The 20927-nt window shown below is 46.1% G+C and overlaps 2 non-coding genes across 2 annotated transcripts; both read right to left on the bottom strand.

Annotated features, from left to right (window-relative positions):
* Window positions 1-7940: 7940 nt before the first annotated feature.
* On the bottom strand, window positions 7941-8014 carry trnan-auu (transfer RNA asparagine (anticodon AUU)). Its single transcript has one exon. It is a non-coding gene; the product is annotated as a tRNA-Asn (tRNA).
* A 7261-nt stretch (window positions 8015-15275) lies between these two features.
* trnan-auu (transfer RNA asparagine (anticodon AUU)) lies at window positions 15276-15349 on the bottom strand. The gene has a single exon. It is a non-coding gene; the product is annotated as a tRNA-Asn (tRNA).
* Between the last annotated feature and the right edge of the window lie 5578 nt (window positions 15350-20927).

The raw sequence follows: 20927 nt of genomic DNA, 5'->3' as shown, positions 1-20927 counted from the left end.
CTAAAATGCAGAAAGTTCTGGAAGGGCCAGGACTCCATTTTAATCAAAAGGCACACAAATACCGTATGGTATCAGCTCAGATAAAAATACTTTCCACAAGGGGCAGCACGGACCAGCCCACACTGCGATATGTGTGGACACTGGGTCCGTGCAGCAGAGCTGGTCTCCAGTCGTCTTGGTTAACCCTTGCCACTGGACCAAGACCTCGCTCTGTCAAGCCCGTGTGATGGCTGGGGTGCAACGGCCACCACACATTAAAAAAATCCACGCACAGGCCTCTTCCACCCTTCAACATGCAGTTCGGGACCTGGAATATTAGGTCCATCATTGAAACACCTGTGAACTCATCCTTTTTTGGCGTGGAAGTAAGTCATCCTCGCTTCGAGGGACTGCCTATGATGATGATGAACTGGATTTGCTGCAGTCCGCGGGCAGCAGGTGATGAAAGCGGGCGTGAGAGGGTGAGTGACAGGTGGGCACTGCTTCTGATGCTGCCTGACCCACGGTGGGAGTGGCCGGGGATTTTAAAGCCCTTTCATTGCACCAATGCAGGGCAAATGAAACTATGTTTCAGGAACCTTCATGTATACAAACATGGGCACTCTGCTCTGTAGACCTCATGGTGTAACGGTAGTGTGTCTGACTCCAGATCAGAAGGCTGTGTGTTTATATCACGTCGGGGTCACTGTACTTTTCCATATTGCTCTTCCGGAATTGAGATTTTCTTTGCTGTGTCATAATTTACTTTCCCACCCATCTTTGTATCATCAGCAAACTTGGCTCCATTACACTGGGTCCCTATATCCCTGGGATAGGGGAGGGAAGACACACCGGAGAAGTGTGAGCTTGTGGACCGGAGAAGTTGCAGCTGCTGGAGCTGTGCGTTTTATCGGGGAGGGACGGGGGGAGAGCCCACCGAGCGACCGGAGAAGCTGAGAAGCTGCTGTGCTTTTCATCGGGTTTGACACTGTTTAAAAATGGCAGAGTGCCAAGTTTTCTCTCCCTACTGCCCATGTGCGAAGGTGCCGGCAGTGTTTTCGGCGCAGGCATTTGGCTCCGCCCCCCACTTCACCATCGACACCACGCCAGGACTCCGGGGACTGTACACAGCGGCCAGGATGGGGCGAGTTTTTCCCCGAGCCGTTTCCAGCGCGCAATGTCAGTGCGCTTGAGGTCAGTGCGCCGACAATACTGCTTGGGGAAAATCTAGCCCTTGAAGAGTAAGGAGTACACTGAAGGAAATACAAATATGTTTGCCGAGCAACTGTCAAATTTTAATAACTTTTTATACAACCATCGAATCAGCAAAAAAACAGGGCACTCGGCCCATAGTACCTAATATATAGCCCACAGTACAAGTGTAAGGAAGTCTTGCTACAATTGTACAGGGCCCTGGTGAGACCACACCTGGAGTACTGCGCACAGTTTTGGTCTCCTTATTTGAGGAAGGAAATAATTGCCTGGGAGGTGGTACAACAGAGATTCACCAGATTGATTCCTGGGATGAGAGCACTGTCTTAAGTTGAGAGATTGTGTAGAATGGGCCGATACTCTCCAGAGTTTAGAAGAATGAGAAGTGATCTCATTGAAACACACAATATTCTGAAGGGGATTGACAGGGTCGATGCTGAGAGGTTGTTTCCCCTGGGCTGGAGTGTCGAGAACCAGGGGGCACAATCTCAGGTTAAGGGGTCGGCCATTTAAGACAGAGATGAGGAGGGATTTCTTCACTCAGAGGGTTATGAATCTGTGGAATTTTCTGCCCCACAGGCCTGTGGATGCTGAGTCTCTGAATATATTCAAGGCTGCATTCGATAGATTTTTGGAGTCTCGGGGAATCAAGGGATCGAGAGATCACTGGAGTTTAGAAGAATGAGAGGGGATCTCATGGAAACATATAAAATTCTGACGGGACTGGACAGGTCCCGATGTTGGGGAAGTCCAGAACCAGGGGTCAGAGTCTAAGGGATAAGGGGTAGGCCATTTAGGACTGAGATGAGGAGAAACTTCTTCACTCAGAAGTTGTTAAACTGTGGAATTCTCTGCCGCAGAGAGTTGTTGATGCCAGTTTGTTAGATATATTCAAGAGGGAGTTAGATGTGGCCCTTATGGCTAAAGGGATCAAGGGGTATGGAGAGAAAGCAGGAAAGGGATACTGAGCTGAATGATCAGCCATGATCTTATTGAATGGTGGTGTGGCTCGAAGGGCCGAATGGCCTACTCCTGCACCTATTTTCTATGTTTCTATGTTTCTGTGTCCTGATACTGCTTCTTTAATAATGGATTCCAACATTTTTCCAGCCACAGATGTAAGGCTAACTGGTCAGTAGTTTCCTGCTTTTTGTTGCCTCCTTTTTAAAATAGGGGCATTACATTTGCAGTTTTCCAATCTGCTGGCTCCTCCCCAGAATCCAGCGAGTGCATGTCCACAGATCCCTGAAAGTAGCAGGCCAGGTAGCTAAGGTGGTTAAGAAGGAATATGGAATGCTTGCCTTTATTAGCGGAGATATAGAATACAAGAGATGGGGTCGGTGGGGCAGGTTAGGTCACAGCTGGAGTACTGCGTGCAGTTCTGGTCGCCATATTACAGGAAGGACATGATTGCACTGAAGAGGGTACAGAGGAGATTTATGAGGATGTTGCCGGGAGTGGAGAATCTTAGCCATGAGACAGATTAGATAGGCTGGATTTGTTTTCCATGGAACAGAGCCTGAGGGGAGATCTCATTGAGGTGTATATAATTATGAGGGTCCGAGATATAGTGGATAGAAAGGGCCTATTTCCCTTTGCAGAGGGGTCAACAACAAGGAGGCATAAAGTTAAAGTAATTGGTCGAAAGTTTAGAGGGGAAATTTCTTCACGCAGAGGGTTGTGGTGGTCTGGAACTCACTGCTTGAAAGGGTGGGAGAGGCAGAAACCCTCACCACATTTAAAAAGTGCTTGGATGTGCACCTGAAGTGCCGTAACCTGCAGGGTTATGGACCTAGAGCTGGAAAGTGAGATTAGGCTGGATAGCCTCTAGTTGGCCGGCGCGGACACGACGGGCCGAAATGGCTCCTTCTGTGCTGTAAACTTCTATGATTCTATGAACTCGTTTGCAAAGAGTTGAGGTGATTTGGGCACATCTTTCCTCACATGACAAAGGCAACTCAACGGCTGGAAAGCGCTTTGGGGCATCATGAGTTCCTGACAGACACTGCAGAAATTCAAGTCCTTATTTGCAAAAGTTCGATGCAAATTCAAGGCCCGTCTGGGATTTGAAATCAGGATCTCTCGCAAATTTCAAGCAACAACCCCAAAGCAACAATCATACCCGAGACCAACGAGCTTAGCAAATGTGGAGATAAGATTTAACCATTATTGAAGCATTTTTAGTGTGTGTTGCTATTCTTGATCAGAGGAGCACATGAGACGGAATCAGTGACTTTGCCTTTTCGACATGTTTTCTGAAGCACCGCACGGTCCCACTCCTGCAGTCAATGAGCTGTTGGGACGTTAATGTATCCATCATCATCATCATCATAGGCGGTCCCTTGAAACGAGGATGACTTGCTTCCACGCCGAAAAAGGATGAGTTCACAGGTGTTTCAATGAAGGACCCGAACTACATCCCGAAGGGTGGAAGATGCCTGTGTGTGGATTTTTTTAACGTGTGGTGGCCGTTGCACCCCAGCCATCACACGGGCTTGACAGAGCGAGGTCTTGGTCCAGTGGCAAGGGTTATCCAAGACGACTGGAGACCAGCTCTGCTGCACGGACCCAGTGCCCACACACATATCGCAGTGTGGGCTGGTCCGTGCTGCCCCTGGGCTCCTGGCCCTGATCTCATGCCTCCCCTGGGCCCTGATCACATCCCTCCACAGTCTCTCGCCGCTCCTTTGGCCCGATCTTGCCGCTCCTGCTGTATCTGCCCACGCTCCAATCACCGACCTGGACCTTGATGACGTCACACTTCGCTGCCGCCGCCCTCCTGCACCAGCTCGCGCTGCTCCCTGGAGTAGTCTCCCGGGACCTCCAAGCTGCTCCCAGGGCCGCTCGCTGTTCCTTTTATGGCCCCGACCTGCCGCTGGTGTTCTCCCGTTAGTGTATCCAGGCTGTGGGTGGCCACCCCGAGCGCAGCAGAGGGGTTTCTGCATTAGTTCTGGGTGGGGGCAGTATCTTTCCCCTTCTCTCTTCCTCTTGTCTATATCCCTGGGCTTTTATTTCTCTATTTATTCCACCTGTCTCAGTTTCTAGCATTTAAAAGGGAACAAAAGATGAAATGGGTGTCACTGTGGAACAATTTCACTCACTCAAAGTTAGAAACACTACCGTTCACCATGAGGTCTAGGGGGCTAGCCATTGATATTCAGGTTCATATATAAATATATATAAATATATCCAAATCTATCATAACTGTTCCCTGATGGTCGAGGGGTTAAGATGCAGGCACTAACCTGGTTTAAATTCTCGATCAGTTCATCGCATAAAAATAATTGAGGTCTGTGAGACGATTAATAATTGCTGTAATCACCATGAATACCAATACTTTCTGCGATAGACCGAGCTTACAGACTATCTGGCTTCTCCTGCCCTTTGCCGGGCACGTGTTCGGGGTTTAATTTAGTAAACTGGGCGAGTTCGCTGATCGCGGGGAGACAGAAGGAGCCTCTGTGGCCCCACTGTGAGGATGTGGAAGTGAACACAGTGGCTGGGTGATCCGTGACATTTCTGTAAAGGGCAGCGGAGGAGAAGGATTGAGAACTTTCAGTGTGGGACAGAAGTTGTTTAAGGTGAGTCTCCACATTCCCGAATAGCACAGAGGGAGCTCACTGGTCATCTCCCCTTTGATTTGCAAGTTGTGCCAGCAGTTTCTGTAGTGTAGTGGTTTTCATGTGTGTTTTATATGCAAAAAGTGCCCGGTTCAATTCCAGGTTGGAACATTATGTTTAAACTTGCTATGGAGGAACAATCAAAAGCGAGTTTAGTCTCCTGGCAAATGCTGCCTGACCTGCTGAGATTTCCAGCATTTGCTGTTTTTATTTGCTATTTATTCTCCTGGCAAAAGGGCTCCCTTATTCCTTCATTGCTCTTTTTCACTTCAATAAATAGATAACTTTCAGTGAGAGAAAACGGATCCACCGGGGACATTTCGCGTGTGAGGCCAACGTGATATCCGCGACACTGCAGCCCATCAAAGGGCGAGAAACCACTGAATATAAAGGATGAGCTCACAAATATCAGGGGCAGTGCAGTCTGGTCAACGTCAAACCCTCCTTTCTTATTCAGCAGAGGCATGAACGGGAGTCAGACGCCACAAAGTTTAATTAAAGACACAAATACAAGTAACACTTCCAAATCTTTTCACAATAAAATTATTTCACTTTATTTGAAATCCTACTGCATTGAATCTGAAAATGAGCACCGTAGGATTTTATCTTCACTACTGATTCTATTTTCTGTGCACGTAGGAATAACCAGTGCAGTTAAATTTGACAAAAGTTGCCCCAGATTCCAAGTGTTATCGGCAATGAAGATTTTGAACCAGACTCCTAAAATACAGTGTGTAAAATAGGTTAACATGCATAAGAATATAAGAGCATAAGAAATAGGAGCAGGAGTAGGCCATACGGCCCCTTGAGCCTGCTCCGCCATTTAATACGATCATGGCCGATCTGATCATGGACTCAGGTCCACTTCCCTGCCCGCTTCACAAAGCACAGGACAAATGATTGAAGTATCTGCAACTGTCCCTCAATTAGCATTTCTTTCATTGTGCAAAAGATGGTGAGGGGTTAATTAATGATGCTTTCCCGTGAAAGCAACACAAAAGTTTAAGAAAAAAACACACGGTGACTGGCAGGTGAGTGTTGCTTCTGACACCAGGTGGGAATGGGCGGGGATTTTAAAGCCACTTGTATTGTGAAACCTTCATATAGATGAACATCTCAGACTAGTTGTGTAGGCCTCGTGGTGCAATGGTAGTGAGTTTGAATCCAGACCAGAAGGTTGTGTGGTCAAATCACATCAGGGTCACTGTATTCTTGGATACTGTTCTTTGAGAATTAATATATTCTTTGCTGTGTTGCAATAACCAGACCCTTGCTCCAAGGTTTGTCTCACTGTTTCCCTGGTGTCAGGCAGAGATACGCCTGCTGTCCTCATTTATTTCATGTGACAGGACACAAAAGTTCAAAATCAACACCGCACTGAATAGTCAGGATGTCCGAGCGGTCTCAGGTGCTGTGTTCAGGTTACAGTCTGCTCTGAAAGCCTGGCTTCTCATCCCACTTGTGACACATATTATTTTTAATCATTTGGCACCACAACGAGCTCCTAAAAACTGGGATTCAACACCTGTTTGCGTAACATTTCCGTCTGACCGGGTGCTGAAAGTGGAGATGTTTCCGCAGTGTAGCAGTTAACACGTTCGCCTCACACGCGAAAGCTCACCGGGCGGGAATATTTTCTGGAACTTTCTCCTCATGCATGCTCAGAGGCGACTTTGTTCTCTTGTGAAAGGTCATAAGATCATAAACATGTAAGGATTAGGGGCCGGAGTAGGCCATTCGGCCCCTCGAGCCTGGTCCACCATTCAAGAAGATCCTGGCAGTTCCTCGACAGCAAGTTTAAACATCTGGGGCGGAGCCAACAGGCGCCTGGCTGCAATCGGTGACAGAAATGTGTATTTGACTGAAGCCCCACTAGATCAATCGGTCGAGCATGAGAATCTTAATCTCGAATTTGGGGGTTCGAGCCCCACGTTAACTGTTAAAACATGTCCCATTTTACACACTGTGCTTTCAGGGTCTGGTTCAAAATGTTCATTGCTGGTAATATCAACAGGAGACTGGGGAAACAGTGCGACTGACTTTCGAGCAAGGGTCTGGTTATTGTGAAACACCAAAGGAAATATAAATTCTCGAAGAATGACATCGAAAAGAAATGTGACCCCGACACCCAGAAAGAAGTGTTAAGGCAGAAGATTAAATGCTGCATTCCTCTGTGCAAAAAATTCCTTTCACAAACATTTCTCTGACCGAAACTGCACTGAACAAAAATGTTCCTGTCAAAGTCATTAAATTCCCGAATTTCCGCGTCCCCGAATCTCCTGAATCAGATTCCTCTAGTTTTGCCGACTCAATCCATGTCCCTTTGCAATGTTCTGCTTCCACCCACACTATGAAATGTGCCACTAACTTATAGAATCATGGAATGGTTACAGCACGGAAGGCCATTCGGCCCGTCGAGCCCGTGCCGACTCTCAGCGAGTCCCACTCCCCCGCCCTTTCCCCGTAGTCCTGCAATTGTTTTTCCTTCAGACAGTTATCCAGCTCCCGTTTGAAAGATAAGATTGAGTCTGCCTCCACCATCCTTTCAAGCAGTGCATTCCAGATCCTAACCACTCGCTGCTAAATGGCCCTCTCCTGTTCCTATGTGTAAAGTCTGGGAATCACTAGATCAATTCCTGCCACACTCACAGCCTTCCTAAATATAGCACTGTCATTCTATTCTCGTAAAACCAGCTCCTGAAATGTCGGCCAGCTGTGTAGGTTAAAGCTCTGGTTATGTTCCTAACATTGCTGTAGTGTTTCCGTAATGTAGTTGTTATCACATTCACCTCACACGTGAAAAGTCCACAGTTCGAAACTGGGTGGAAATATTTTGAAAACTTGTTCAATTAAATATTAGAAAAAATTGGTTTATTCACATTCGTGGTTCAATATTAACAAAACACAATGTCCCACAGCCTTGTTAAATTTTCTGATATCTCTGTACAGTTCTGCATACACTCAAACTCTACACTTGAACTGAATGGTCATAAAAGTATTGGAGTGGGAACTCACTGGATAACAGCACAGCTGGTAATGTTTGCGGAATATATTTGTGCAGCCAAAATGCACAATGACAACCTGGAACTGTGTGGCACCGAATCCTCGGGAAAAAATAGTTAAAGGCATCGTCCCTGGGTGGACTCGAACCACCAACCTTTCAGTTAATAGCCGAACACATTAATCCATTGTGCCACAGAGACTTACACTGACAGACACTGCAAGACATCCCAAACCAGGGTGTCAGTCAGTTAAAGCTACAGATTGCTCCGACCGGGATGGAACTTGTCCACTCTCAGTTGTACTTTTCTCGAATAAAGGGAGGGACATTCATTGTGGATGTGTGGAAGCAGTCTGGTCCCGCACACTGCAGACACTTCCATGTCACCACCAACCAGCTCTCCCACAACCGGTGTGATCTACCTTCCAGCCTTCCGGTGCCTTGTCTGTGATGAAGTATTCTGATTGTCCCGAAGCCGGTATTAGGTTTTAATTCCTTTTCAGCTCCTGACTGTGGATATTGCTGTGATTAAACGCGAACACAATGCTAACAGGGACAGTTCAATTCACGTTTTTTTGCTTGGTGAAATTTCAAAGATTGAAAGCGACGCACATCAACCCCAAACCTCGTCACCTACTCACTAACTCAACAAAACGTTGCATTTTCTTTTCATGCCAAGCATTTTACATGAATACATTGCAATGCCAACGCACTTTTTACCTGGCAAGACTGAAGTACAAGCTGTGATGAACAGTGTGAAACAGAAACAGCTACTTGTAAAACCATAGCCTCGATGGCATCTGTGTGAATTGCTCTGCATCGATAATTAGCAGAGAGCAAAGAGAGGAAACTGACGGTGTGGATGAGAAAAGGCCGAGACAAAGTGTAATGTTGGAGATGATTTTGTTGTTTTTGAGAATTGTTTCAAATATTTTACCATGTTTGGTTCCATAGTGTAATGCTGAGCACTCTGGGATCTGAGTTCAAATCTCGGTGGAACCTGATTCCTTGTTGTCCCAGCTGCTGAAAATTTGGGACAAACAAGTGAAAGACACCTGGTGCTGGTGGGCAGTTTTGTTGCCTTTGTCATTGATGCTTGATCTACAAGTCTAGTTATCAAATCGTGTGCTCAACCGTCAGTTACCTGTTACAAAATGTTGTAAACGGCTGTCTTGCTCTTTTCACTTCATTGCTTTTAACCTCGAATTACCGGCACACATTCAGTTGTAGTAAAGGCAGGATCGGGTCTTTTATTTAAACATTCATACTAAACAAACCAAGTATGAAAGTTACTGAGAACACTTCACAAAGGCAGCTTGCTTCGATTTCCGTGGCTGCTTGAGACACACACCTTCCGAATGTCCAGTGTCTCTGGTGTCTGTGTGTGTGAGTCTCATCTTTATACTCTTATTTCTTTGCATTTAGACAATCACAGCTAACGGCTTTGTGAATTGTTTAACATACAGACTTAATATTGCTTGTTTAACCTACAGATGTCATTAAATAGTAACAAAGGTACAATCAAATATTTAACATCCAGACAATGACCAGTTACTCATTTCAATGGCTGAATATATTCAAAAAGGAGTTAGATGAGGTCCTTACTACTAGGGGTTCAAGGGGTATGGCGAGAAAGCAGGAATAGGGTACTGAAGTTGAATGTTCAGCCATGAACTCCTTGAATGGCGGTGCAGGCTAGAAGGGCCGAATGGCCTACTCCTGCACCTATTTTCTATGTTTCTAAGGCACCACATTGTCTAACAGTCTCTTTCGATCCAAACTTCAATCTTTCTGTTTTTTAATCCAAACTTCAGACCGCGTGCTGAAGCAAAGAGTTCAGCAATGCGGGACTGTGCTCTCACATTCCCCCACTTCTTCTCCTCGCCTCTCTGCAGGTCTTATCTGGGTAACATACATTTGCATGGTGGCTCGAGCTCGTTCAACAGCATTGTCCAGTTGTAGTCCTTGTTTTCCAACACGACATCCGCAGTAAATCAAAATGACCAGCACGATCAGCTGAACCAGCACCAGCATAAGGACAGGGTGTATCATTGTGTTCATCACACCTGTTGCCGTCAGGCTCCATCCCAACAATGACTCCCACCAGCTCACATGTTCAATCTGCTCCAAAGTTGTGTGTACGTTCTCGATTTCCGCAGTTTGATGGTTAATGTCCACAACGATTGCTTGATTCAAACTCTGTAGCTGCTGAAATTTTGTATTCCATTTCCGTATTTCCTTCTTCCAAATAGCAGCACGCTTCGGGTCAAAGTAAGGTTGTTGTAGATTCAGATTCTCAGGATGTCATTTTAAAATCCAATGGTCTGTGATCACCATATCCATTTTTACTTCAAAGTCAACTTTCAATTTTTGATGTTTCCAACTGAATTCCATGCTGTTTACATTCAGAAATGTAAACTCACAATCGGTGTCTTCGACTAAGTCTGTTACCCTCTGCACAGGTTTTAACAATTTCCTCTGCTTTGTGGGAGAAGTGTAACAACATCGAGTAAAGGATGACGGAAATGCTGAATAGTCAGTCGAGAGACCCAATCCTTCTCGAGCAGAAGCTTGTTCAGAAACATTTAAAGTTTCTGCAGGAATGGGCTCTCTCAGAACTGATGAGATGTTCAGTGAAAAGCTCAAATGTGGGAGTTACAAACATGATCTTAAAGGATGTGAAATAGAAGTTGGATCGTTGCAAATGTCGAGAGAGTGAATGACAGCAGTTCCGAAGGGTGAACTGAGAGAAGGACTGGGTCTCTCGACTGACTATTCAGCATTTCCGTCATCCTTTACTCGATGTTGTTACACTTCTCCCACAAAGCAGAGGAAATTGTTAAAACCTGTGCAGAGGGTAACAGACTTAGTCGAAGACACCGATTGTGAGTTTACATTTCTGAATGTAAACAGCATGGAATTCAGTCGGAAACATCAAAAATTGAAAATTGACTTTTAAGTAAAAATGGATATGGTGATCACATACCAACGGACTTTAAAGTGGCATCCTGAGAATCTGAATCTACAAGAACCCTACTTTGACCCGAAGCGTGCTGCTATTTGGAAGAAGGAAATACGGAAATGGAATACAAAATTTCAACAGCTACAGAGTTTGAATCAAGCAATCGTTGTGGACATTAACCATCACACTGCGGAAATCGAGAACGTGCACACAACTTTGGAGCAGATTGAACATGTGAGCTGGTGGGAGTCATTGTTGGGATGGAGCCCGACGGCAACAGGTGTGATGAACACAATGATACACCCTGTCCTTATGCTGGTGCTGGTTCAGCTGGTCGTGCTGGTCATTTTGATTTACTGTGGATGTTGTGATGGAAAACAAGGACTACAACTGGACCATGCCAAAACCTTTGAAACATTTCTCAAAAACAACAAAATCCTCTCCAACAGTACACTTTGGCTCGGCCTTTTCTCATCCACACCGTCAGTTTCCTCTCTTTACGCTCTGCTAATTATCGATGCAGAGCAATTCACACAGATACCGTCGAGGCTATGGGTTCTCAAGCAGCTGTTTCTGTTTCACATTGTTCATCACAGCTTGTACTTCAGTCTTGCCAGATATAAAGTGTGTTGGCATTGCAATGCATTAATGCAAAATGCTTGGCATGAAAAGAAAATGCATCGTTTTGTTGCGTGCACAACATGCAGTGCCTGTGTAGTGTATGTCGGCACCTTTAGTAATGACTCCACGAGGCAGTGCGTGATCTTAAACTGTGTAGACCTGTAGTCCTTTATTTGCAGCTGCTGAGTGAGGACACCTCGCTGTGAGTTTCTTTTTATACTGGGTTACCGACAGTGTGCAGATAACCCTTAGGTCTCCAGCAGCAGCACCCTCTGGTGTGCAGTTAAGGTGTGTACATTCAGTGTTGCATAACAGTGTTCCAGACATCACACAATAAACAGGCATGCATACACAACAACACTCCCCCCTAAGCATTTCTCATATCCTTGTTGTCATGACCAGGGGAGGTGATCAGTGATGTGCTCTGGGAGATTGTGGTGAGGGCTGCGTTGGTGCCAGGTGTGACCCCTGTGCTTGAGGCTGGCCTTGTACCGTTTCCCCTCCATCACACACAGATGAAGTAGGTGTCACTGTTGTGGGATCCCTCCGGTGGGTAGCCACGGCAGTGGGTAGTGTGTATACTCTGTGATGTGGGTAGTTGTGGGCTGGTGGGCAGGGCCACAAGATTTGGTGGGCTCCTTGTCCACCAATTGGGATGAGGGTCAGGTCATCCCAGGGTTTGCCAGGGAAGCTGGAGGGTATTGGCCTTATGCTCCTGGTGTTGGCCCTGGTGGCCAGGGGTTGTAGGGCTGGTCTGGTGCAGGTTGCCATTGGTGGTGGCTGGGCTGCCCATTGACCACTGTCCCTGTAGTGGGTCTGCTCCCACTGCCTGTGTGTGTGACCTGCAAGGGCCATCACATTCGTTCCAAAGGTCCAGGCTACATGGTCAGGTAGACTGCTGGACCTGGGGTTCTCCCACAGGGAGATTCCATTGGCATCAGCATGGTCCCTGTAGGACCCAATATCCTTTGGCAGTGTCCTGGCACCTTGGCTCTGATCACACATAGTCGAGCCTGCATTATACATTCTAGCATTTGCATCACTTTTGGATGTCCTGGTTTCAACAGACATGGTTACATTAGGCATTTCACATTCTCTATCATTATTGTTAAGCATAATAACCTTGTTCTTAAACTTACTGACATCTGCATTCATCTCATCAGTCACATTAATTAAACCAGCATCACAATTCATGGTTTCATTGCATATATTTTCATACTTGCACCCGAAAATTGCATCTTTAGCTTTAAAGTCCGTCTACTCAAATAGTTGAAACTTCCCCTTTAAATATTTTTGGTTACCGATCTCCTTTAAGGGAGCCTTCAAATCTGATTGGCCCTCGGTGTCACGTGATGCTCCTCCAATGCTCCTGGTGGTATGGCCGTGGCCATTTTGATTTTAGTTTTTTCTCCTCGTGGTGCTGGTGTGGCAGACATTTTCTGTCTCTCCTGCAGGTCGGCTGTGGAGCTCTTTCCTTCCACAGGTTCGACCCTGGACATCGGAAATCCATTTCTTTTGGCGCCATTCACCTCTTGGAGTGCTCCCCCAGCCCAGAAAGTGGAGTTTGGATCCTCGGTCTCGGAGATTTTGCTGGGGTGCTGAGGGCAGTCGAGCTGGACAGTGGAATCTCCGGATGCTGTGATGGATCCATGCGATGCCATGGAGGCCTGAGAGCAGCTTCGCTTGGACAGGATGCCATTGTGGTCGATTGGCGGGATTCATCCAAAGTTCTTCAAAGGTCGCTTGGCTCATCATAGACTGGCACGCCCCTGTGTCCCTCGCCAGAGAAACTGGGACCTCGTCAACATCTACTTTCATCGTCCATGGAGCACTTTCGATGGAGCAGGTATGATTTCCATACTCTTCTTCCAGGGGTTGAGCAACTTCACCATCCTCTGTGTTGGAGCCCCGGTGATCAGCCAACTCATCAGAGATGTGGTGAGTAAAGCTTTTTCTGCACATCCTTTGAAAGTGCCTTTTCTCTTTCCATGTATAGTCTTTGTAGCGACACTGGTGGGCCTTGTGGTTTCCTCAATAGTGCCAGCATGGGGCTAGCCGGTTTGCTCCATGTGGCGGACTCAGGGTTGCAGGACTCGGGGCAGCGTTTCTGCCTTAAAATTATCAATGCGGTGCACTGCTCTCGTCGGTTTAGTGCTTCATTTAGGTGGTCGCCAAAGTCGCACGGTGCAGCCAGTCTCCTTGAGTGTTCCAATCTTTCTACATCAGTAAATTACTGAAAGATACTGAGATTCAACATGCTGAGCTTCTGGTTCGTGACCTCGTATTCTCGTCGTTAGTTGTAGTGTATATAGGCACCACGAGGCAGGGTACGATACTTAAATTTTCAGACCTGTAGTCCTTTATTTGCATCTCCTGAGTGAGGACAACAAGCTGTGAGTTCCTTTTTATACTGGGTGACCTGCAGTGTGCAGGTAACCCTTAGGTCTCCAGCAGCAGACCCTTTGGTGTACAGGTAAGGTGTGTACAGTGTAAGGGTACATTCAGTGTTGCATAACAGTGTTGCAGACATCACATAATAAACAGGCGTTGCCTTTATTCATCCTGCGGAATGCATATTGCACAGATAATCTCAGCACACATTGTGCAGGCAAAGGCAGCATTGGACAACAAACTGGTTTCTCCTCCGTTGATTTGTAACAGGTAACTGATGGTTGAGCACACGATTTGACAACTAGACTTGTTGATCAAGCATCAGTGACAAAGGCAACAAAACTGCCCACAAGCACCAGGTGTCTTTCACTTGTTTGTCCCAAGTGTATTTCCAGCAGTTTCCTACTTTCACAGGTGGAGATACCGGGGCTGGACCATGTTCCTAAAATACAATGAGGTCGGGATAAAAGTTCCTCACGTACTCAGGGCAAAATAAATGATTGATGTTCTACAATGGATTATTAATGTTGTTTAAATCAATGAATTTTTTTTCCACATGAGATGCATGTAACTCTTTTTTATAAGTTTTTAATTTTGATGGAAGTGCAATTTCCCTGGCCGGAAATCGACCCAGGGCCGCGGTGGTGAGAGCGCCGAATCCTAATCACTGGACCACCAGGGAACGCTGCATTGCTGCATCGCTGCATCGCAATGCTTGGTGTCATTATTGTCCTTTTCAATCCACTTGTTTCACACCGAAACACATTGTAACCGTGATCTGAATTTAACGCCACGTGATTCTTTGAAATCATCTTTAACTGATTGGGTAAAATCACTTCTTCTACCACCGAAAAACAGCTTCGATTCCAGGTCAGCGCGGCAACTTTTGGAACACCGTTTTTAATTCAAAACCTTATAAAATTGACGATATGCAGCTAATGTGAAAAAATAATAATTCATTTAATCACCGTAAATTAACCGATAACCTTTTTTCAGAATGAAAGAAATAATAATATAGTTACTGAGGAACAGTGGTATCTTCAATCATTCATTTTCTCTTTACATGTGATGAACTTTTATCCCTATCTCATTTACACGCTGTATTTTATGAGAATGGTTTAAAATTGTAAGTGTTTATGACCCAGTTGTAAAACCATTGATTGTGTGTGTGCCGATTCTTGATAGGAGGAGCACTTGAGACCGAAGTTCCAGTTCTATATCTGGATCAATAGAATCAATTTCCACCAGTTTCTTTAAACCCAATAATATTTCTAGTGGACTGGATGGAGGAACATGATCATGTAAAAAATTGTTATCGTTTTACATGAACTGAATGCTCATAAAAGTATTGGAGTGGGACCTCACTGGATAACAGCACAGCTGGCAATGTTTGCGGAATATATTGGAATATATTCGTGCAGCCAAAACGCACCATGACAACCAAGAACTGTGCGGCACCGAATCCTCGGGGAAAAACAGTTAAAGGCTTTGTCCCTGGGTGGGCTCGAAGCACCAACCTTTCGGTTAATAGCCAAATGCGCTAACCCATTGCGCCACAGAGACAGGCGCAGGAACATGTTACAAGACATCCAAAACGAAGATGTCAGTCAATTAAAGCCTCAGATTGCTCTGACCGGGATGGAACTTGTCCACTCTCAGTTGTACTTTTCCCAAATAAATGGAGGGACATTCATTGTGGATGTGTGGAAGCAGTCTGGTCCCGCACACTGCAGACACTTCCATGTCACCGCCAACCAGCTCTCCCACAACCGGTGTGATCTACCTTCCAGCCTTCCGGTGCCTTGTCTATGACAAAGTATTCTTTTTATCGCAAAGCCGGTATTAAGTTTTAATTCCTTTTCAGCTCCTGACTGCGGATATTCCTGTGATTAAATGCGAACAAAATGCTTACAAAGACAAGTGGATTCACCTTTTCTTTGTTTGGTGAAATTTCAAAGATTGAAAGTGATGCACATCAACCCCAAACCTCGTCACCGACTCACTAACCGCTACACGCTGCTCCCGTGAGATGGAAGCCCAGTTGCTGTTTCAAGCTTGAATGCAGGTACAAGCAGAACTCATTCAAAGAAAGTCCAAGTCCCTGAGGCACCTGATTATTTGCACCAAACTCCTTCGCAAAGAGTTGAGGTTCATGTGAGGTGATTTGGGCACATCTTTCCCCACACTACAACACTTCAAACATAACTCAACGACTGTAAAGTGCTTTGGGGCGTCATGAGTTCCTGAAAGGCACTGCAGAAATACAAGTCTTTCTTTGCAAAAGTTCTGTGCAAATTCAAAATTCGCGGCAAAATAAAGGGCTCAGTTGGAAATTGAACCCTGGACTTGTCACAAATTTTAAAGCGAGAATCATACCTCTAGATCAACGAGCCAACAGTTTGACAACTGCAGAGATGAGGTCTAACCATTATAAAAGCATTTTTCTATATGTAGCTATTCTTGATGAGAGGAGCACATGAGACCGAATCAGTGACTTTGCTTTTTCAACCTGTCTTCTGAAGCGCCGCACGGTCCCACTCCGACAGTCAATGAGCTGTTGGGACGTTAGTGTATCCAGGCTGTGGGTGGTCACCCCGAGCGCAGCAGAGGGATTTCTGCATTAGTTCTGGGTGGGGACAGTATTTCTCCTTCTCTCTTCCTCTTGTCTGTCTCCCTCTGCTTTGTTTTCTGTATTTATTCCTCCGACCTTATTTTATGTGTTTCAAAGGAAAAAAAAAGTGGGCGACACTCTGGAACAATTTCTCTCACTCAAATATATCTATTTAGTGAAGTGAAATAAAGAGCAATTAAAGAATAAGGGAGAAGCCACTGTCGCCCTTTTGACAGGAGAATAAACTCGCCCATGGCTGTTCATCCACAGCAAGTTTAAACATAATCTTCCTGCACGGGATCCTTTCGCGTGGAAAGCAAACGTGATAACGGCTCCACTGCGGAAACCGCTCTGACCAGAAGTACAGCAGAGGGCAGCTGACCAGTGAATGCCTTCTGTGCTGATCGGGAATGTGTTGGCTCACCTTAAACAACTTCTGTCCCTCACTGACAGCTGTCAATCCTTCTCCTCCACTGCCCTTTACACAAACATGTCACTGATCCCCACCCACCACCCCACATCCCCATCGTGTTATCTTCCATGTTAGCACAGTGGGGCCGCGGAGACACCTACTCTCTCCCCGCGGTTAGTGAACTCAGTCAGTCTGTAAAATTAAAGGGAAACAAGTGTCCCGCAAAGGACAGGGGAAGGGAGAGAGTCTGTAACCTGGGTTTAATTGTTTGTCAAAGGCTACCCGTCCTGTTGTGTATTTCCAGCAGTTTGCTACTTTCACAGGTGGAGATACCGGGGCTGGACCATGTTCCTAAAATACAATGAGGTCGGGATAAAAGTTCCTCAGTACTCAGGGCAAAATAAATGATTGAACTTCAACAATGGATTAATAATGATGTTTACATCAATGAATCTTTTTTCTCCATGAGATGCATGTAACTGTTTCTTATAAGGTTTTAATTTTGATGGAAGTACAATTTCCCTGGCCGGAAATCGACCCAGGGCCGCGGTGGTGAGAGCGCCGAATCCTAATCACTGGACCACCAGGGAACGCTGCATTGCTGCATCGCTGCATCGTAATGCTTGGTGTCATTATTGTCCTTTTCAATCCACTTGTTTCACACCGAAACACATTGTAACCGTGATCTGAATTTAATGCCACGTGATTCTTTGAAATCATCTTTAAATGATTGGGTAAAACCACTCCTTACACCACCGAAAAACAGCTTTGATTCCAGGTCAGGACGGTAACTTTTGTAACACCGGTTCTAAATCAAAACCTTATAAAATTGCCGACATGCAGTTAATGTGAAACAATAAGAATTCATTTAATCACTGTTAATTAACCGATAAACTTTTTCAGAATGAAAGAACTAATAATATAGTTACTGAGGGACAGTGGTATCTTCAATCATTCATTTTCTCTTTGCATGTGATGAACTTTTATCCCTATCTCATTTCCACACTGTATTTTATGAGAACGGTTTAAAATCCTTCCCTTGCTGGGGTACTCCGGAATATTGAAGTTAATTGGGCGTGCACCTTATCTGTACACCCCGCCCCTTTTTCCCAGGTGCAGTACCTTCGTCCCCCCGTTTCATTGTAAAACACACCGCAATCTAATTCATGCAAACTGTTACTCCCGCAATATTGGCCCATCCCCATTGGCGACACAAACCTTCGCTATCGTGTCTTGTGCCTGTTAATCCGATGCTGCAATTTAAGTCCACTGTTGTTCCGACCGTCACCGTCAGCATTCCTGATTCTTTATCACAACTAGTGTCATCCGAGCCCCTGTAATACAGGCCTTGCTCAGCCGGTTGACCTAGGTATGCGGATGAGTTACTCCATGTTGTTTCCACGAGCATCAGAATCCTGTAAAAGATAATATTTCCCGGTCAACACCGGTTAGTTAGTGACCATGGTTTTTCAACTGGGTCCGGTGTTTCCGTTTGCCTATAAACCGAATATCTGCGGAGGCTCACGTGTCATCCACCATTATTACCTGATGGGGTCCGTTCCATCTCGGTGCGAGTCCAGACCTCTCGGGGTTAATCTTTACCTGACTGCCTATTTGGGCTATATGGACCTTCTGTTCCTTAGTGTCCTTCTCGAAGTCCTTGATTACTTGCTGATCTCTAGCCTGTGCTTTTAAGTTTTGTAACTGCTTACAGAGTTCCATCACAAATCTCCGTATTCTGTCTTTATAAGCTCCTACGTCCTCGCTTCCTGTAACCAAGACCTCTGGCAGTCTCATTGCCCTTCCAGTCATTAGTTTAAAGGGTGTCAGTCCTGTCGTCCAACGAGGGGATGCCCTGAGCATCATCAGTCCTTGGGGTAACATCTCGACCCACCCTTTCCCACTTTCCTCCATTGTTTTAGCTCGGGCTGTTTTTAAGGTCCTATTCATTCATTCCACCAATCCAGAGGATTCTGGGTGGCATGGGATATGGAACCTTTGCCTAATCCCTAGTAAAGCGCAGGTCTGTTCCATCACCTTCCCTGTGAAGTGGGGACCTTGATCTGAGTCCAGCTGCTGTGACATTCCCCATCGGGGTATTATTTCCTCTGCTAGGATTCTGGCCACAGTTTCTGCTGAACAATTTCTCGTGGCGAAAGCTTCTACCCACTTCGTAAACTGCTCTATTATCACCAGACAGTTTGTCTTCTCCGTGTTGCTGGGTAACGGTCCAGTAAAATCTACCTGCACGTTTTCCCAGGGTCCTTTCTGTCGGGGCTGATGTCCCATTCTGACCTTTACTTTCCCCCCTGGGTTATATTTGGTGCATGTCACGCACCTTGTACAGTGGTCCTCTATATCTCTCCCTATTCCCTTCCACCACCAGCATCTGGACATCGAGCTTATCATGTTGGTCCTACCTGTATGGATTTAGTCAGCTGCCCCAGATGCTTTCCGGGGCCACCACATTCCCATCTTTCCTCCATATCCCGCCGGTTTGGGCCCCTCTCTACTTCCACCCCTCCTTTGCCTGTGGAGTGGCTTCTCCCTGTACCTTGAGCATGTTTACTTCCTCAGGCCCGATTGTACATGCTCCGACCTGGGCTTCCCCGGCCACTGTACCTGTCTCTGCCACCCGCGTGGCTGCCTTGTCTGCCCATGCGTTTCCCTGTTGGTGTTGGTCGGTAATGTTTATGTGCACTTTGACCTTTATTATCACTCCTGGGGTAGGAGGGAGCCTTCCACTCATTGTTTAACAATCTCCTCATGTTTAATCGCCCCTCCTCCTGAGGTCATGTATCCCTGTCTGCTGCAGGCTACCATATAATCATGCACTACTCCAAAAACATATCGACTGTCTGCAGAGATGTTTACTCGTTTTCCCTTCACCAGCCTCAGAGCCTCGGTGAGAGACACCAATTCAGCCACTCCAGCTGATAAGCCCCCTTCTCGCAATCCTTCCCTTTTGACCTGTCTGCTGCTATCTCCCATGGCCCACCCGTCCATGGTGTCTCGTTGATATAGCGCCGAGACCCATCTACGTATAGATCCATGTCTGCCTCCTGAAACCTGACTACTTCCCTCGCCTTCTCCTGTCGTGTTACACTGATTCTCCTCTCCCTGCGTAATGATCCACCCTGCAGGCTGGTTACAGTTGTCTTTTATTGTCACCGTCCCATGGGGGGGTAAGAGCATGCTTCCCAACTTGCCCTTCGCACGTCGGATACTGGTTTTAGCCTTCCTGTGTTAAACAATTCCACTAAGGTATCTGGGTATGTATCCCGACATTACTCTGCCACTGGCCGATGCCTGTCCCCATTTAATGATCTTTACTGTGGTGGGTATAGATGTGGAAGGGCCTATTCTGGTCGGGTAATGCCAGGGCTGCAGCACTTGTGAGAGCTTGTTTTAACCTTACAGCCACAATTTCCTGATCTGGGCATTTCTGCCGTAGTTGAATAGCCCTAGTATCTGCCTGACCCCTGTCACGGTCCCTGGCCTGGGCAGTGATCGAATTGTTTCCTTTCTGTCCTCGGACATCTGTCTCTTCCCTTGTGATATTATGTGTCCGAGATATGTTACTTCACTCCTTCCCTACTGCACCTTCCTTGGATTTATTTTTAATCCCACACTCTGTAGAGCTCCTCACATTGTAGTTAAAGCTAGTGTGTTGTTGTTCTGTGCTGGAGGCAATAAGGATATCATCCACATACTGCCAAAGGGTGCTCCCTTCTTTGCCTGTTGGGGCCTCGCCTTCCTGCGCCTCCTCCCTTATTGCAGCTAAAACATATCAGGGGAGCTGTGCGGGGGGGTGTCTCCTCCCCCTTCGTCTCTGCTGCTGGTTTTGTATCTTCTCCCTGTGTTCTGACTTTAACTCCTCCACCTGTTCTGCCCACTTCATTGTAATCATGCCCCACTTTCAATCCCAACTTCATTATCTTTTGCTGGGCTTCTCCTAGCTCGTCTTTAAACATCCCGTGCTTGAGGAATCTTTGCATTTTTTTCCTACGACTGCGCACCGTACTATCCGTCTTTTATCTCCTCCAGCTTATTTATCTTAGCTTCTAATTATTGAATTTGTTTTGTTTGAGTATCTATTTCTTTTATCTGTCCTCTGT

This window comes from Pristiophorus japonicus, unplaced genomic scaffold (genome assembly GCF_044704955.1).
Source record: "Pristiophorus japonicus isolate sPriJap1 unplaced genomic scaffold, sPriJap1.hap1 HAP1_SCAFFOLD_596, whole genome shotgun sequence".
NCBI lineage: Eukaryota > Metazoa > Chordata > Chondrichthyes > Pristiophoridae > Pristiophorus > Pristiophorus japonicus.
Note: the sequence above shows the minus strand (reverse complement) of the source record. Positions and strands in the feature narration are given on the sequence as shown.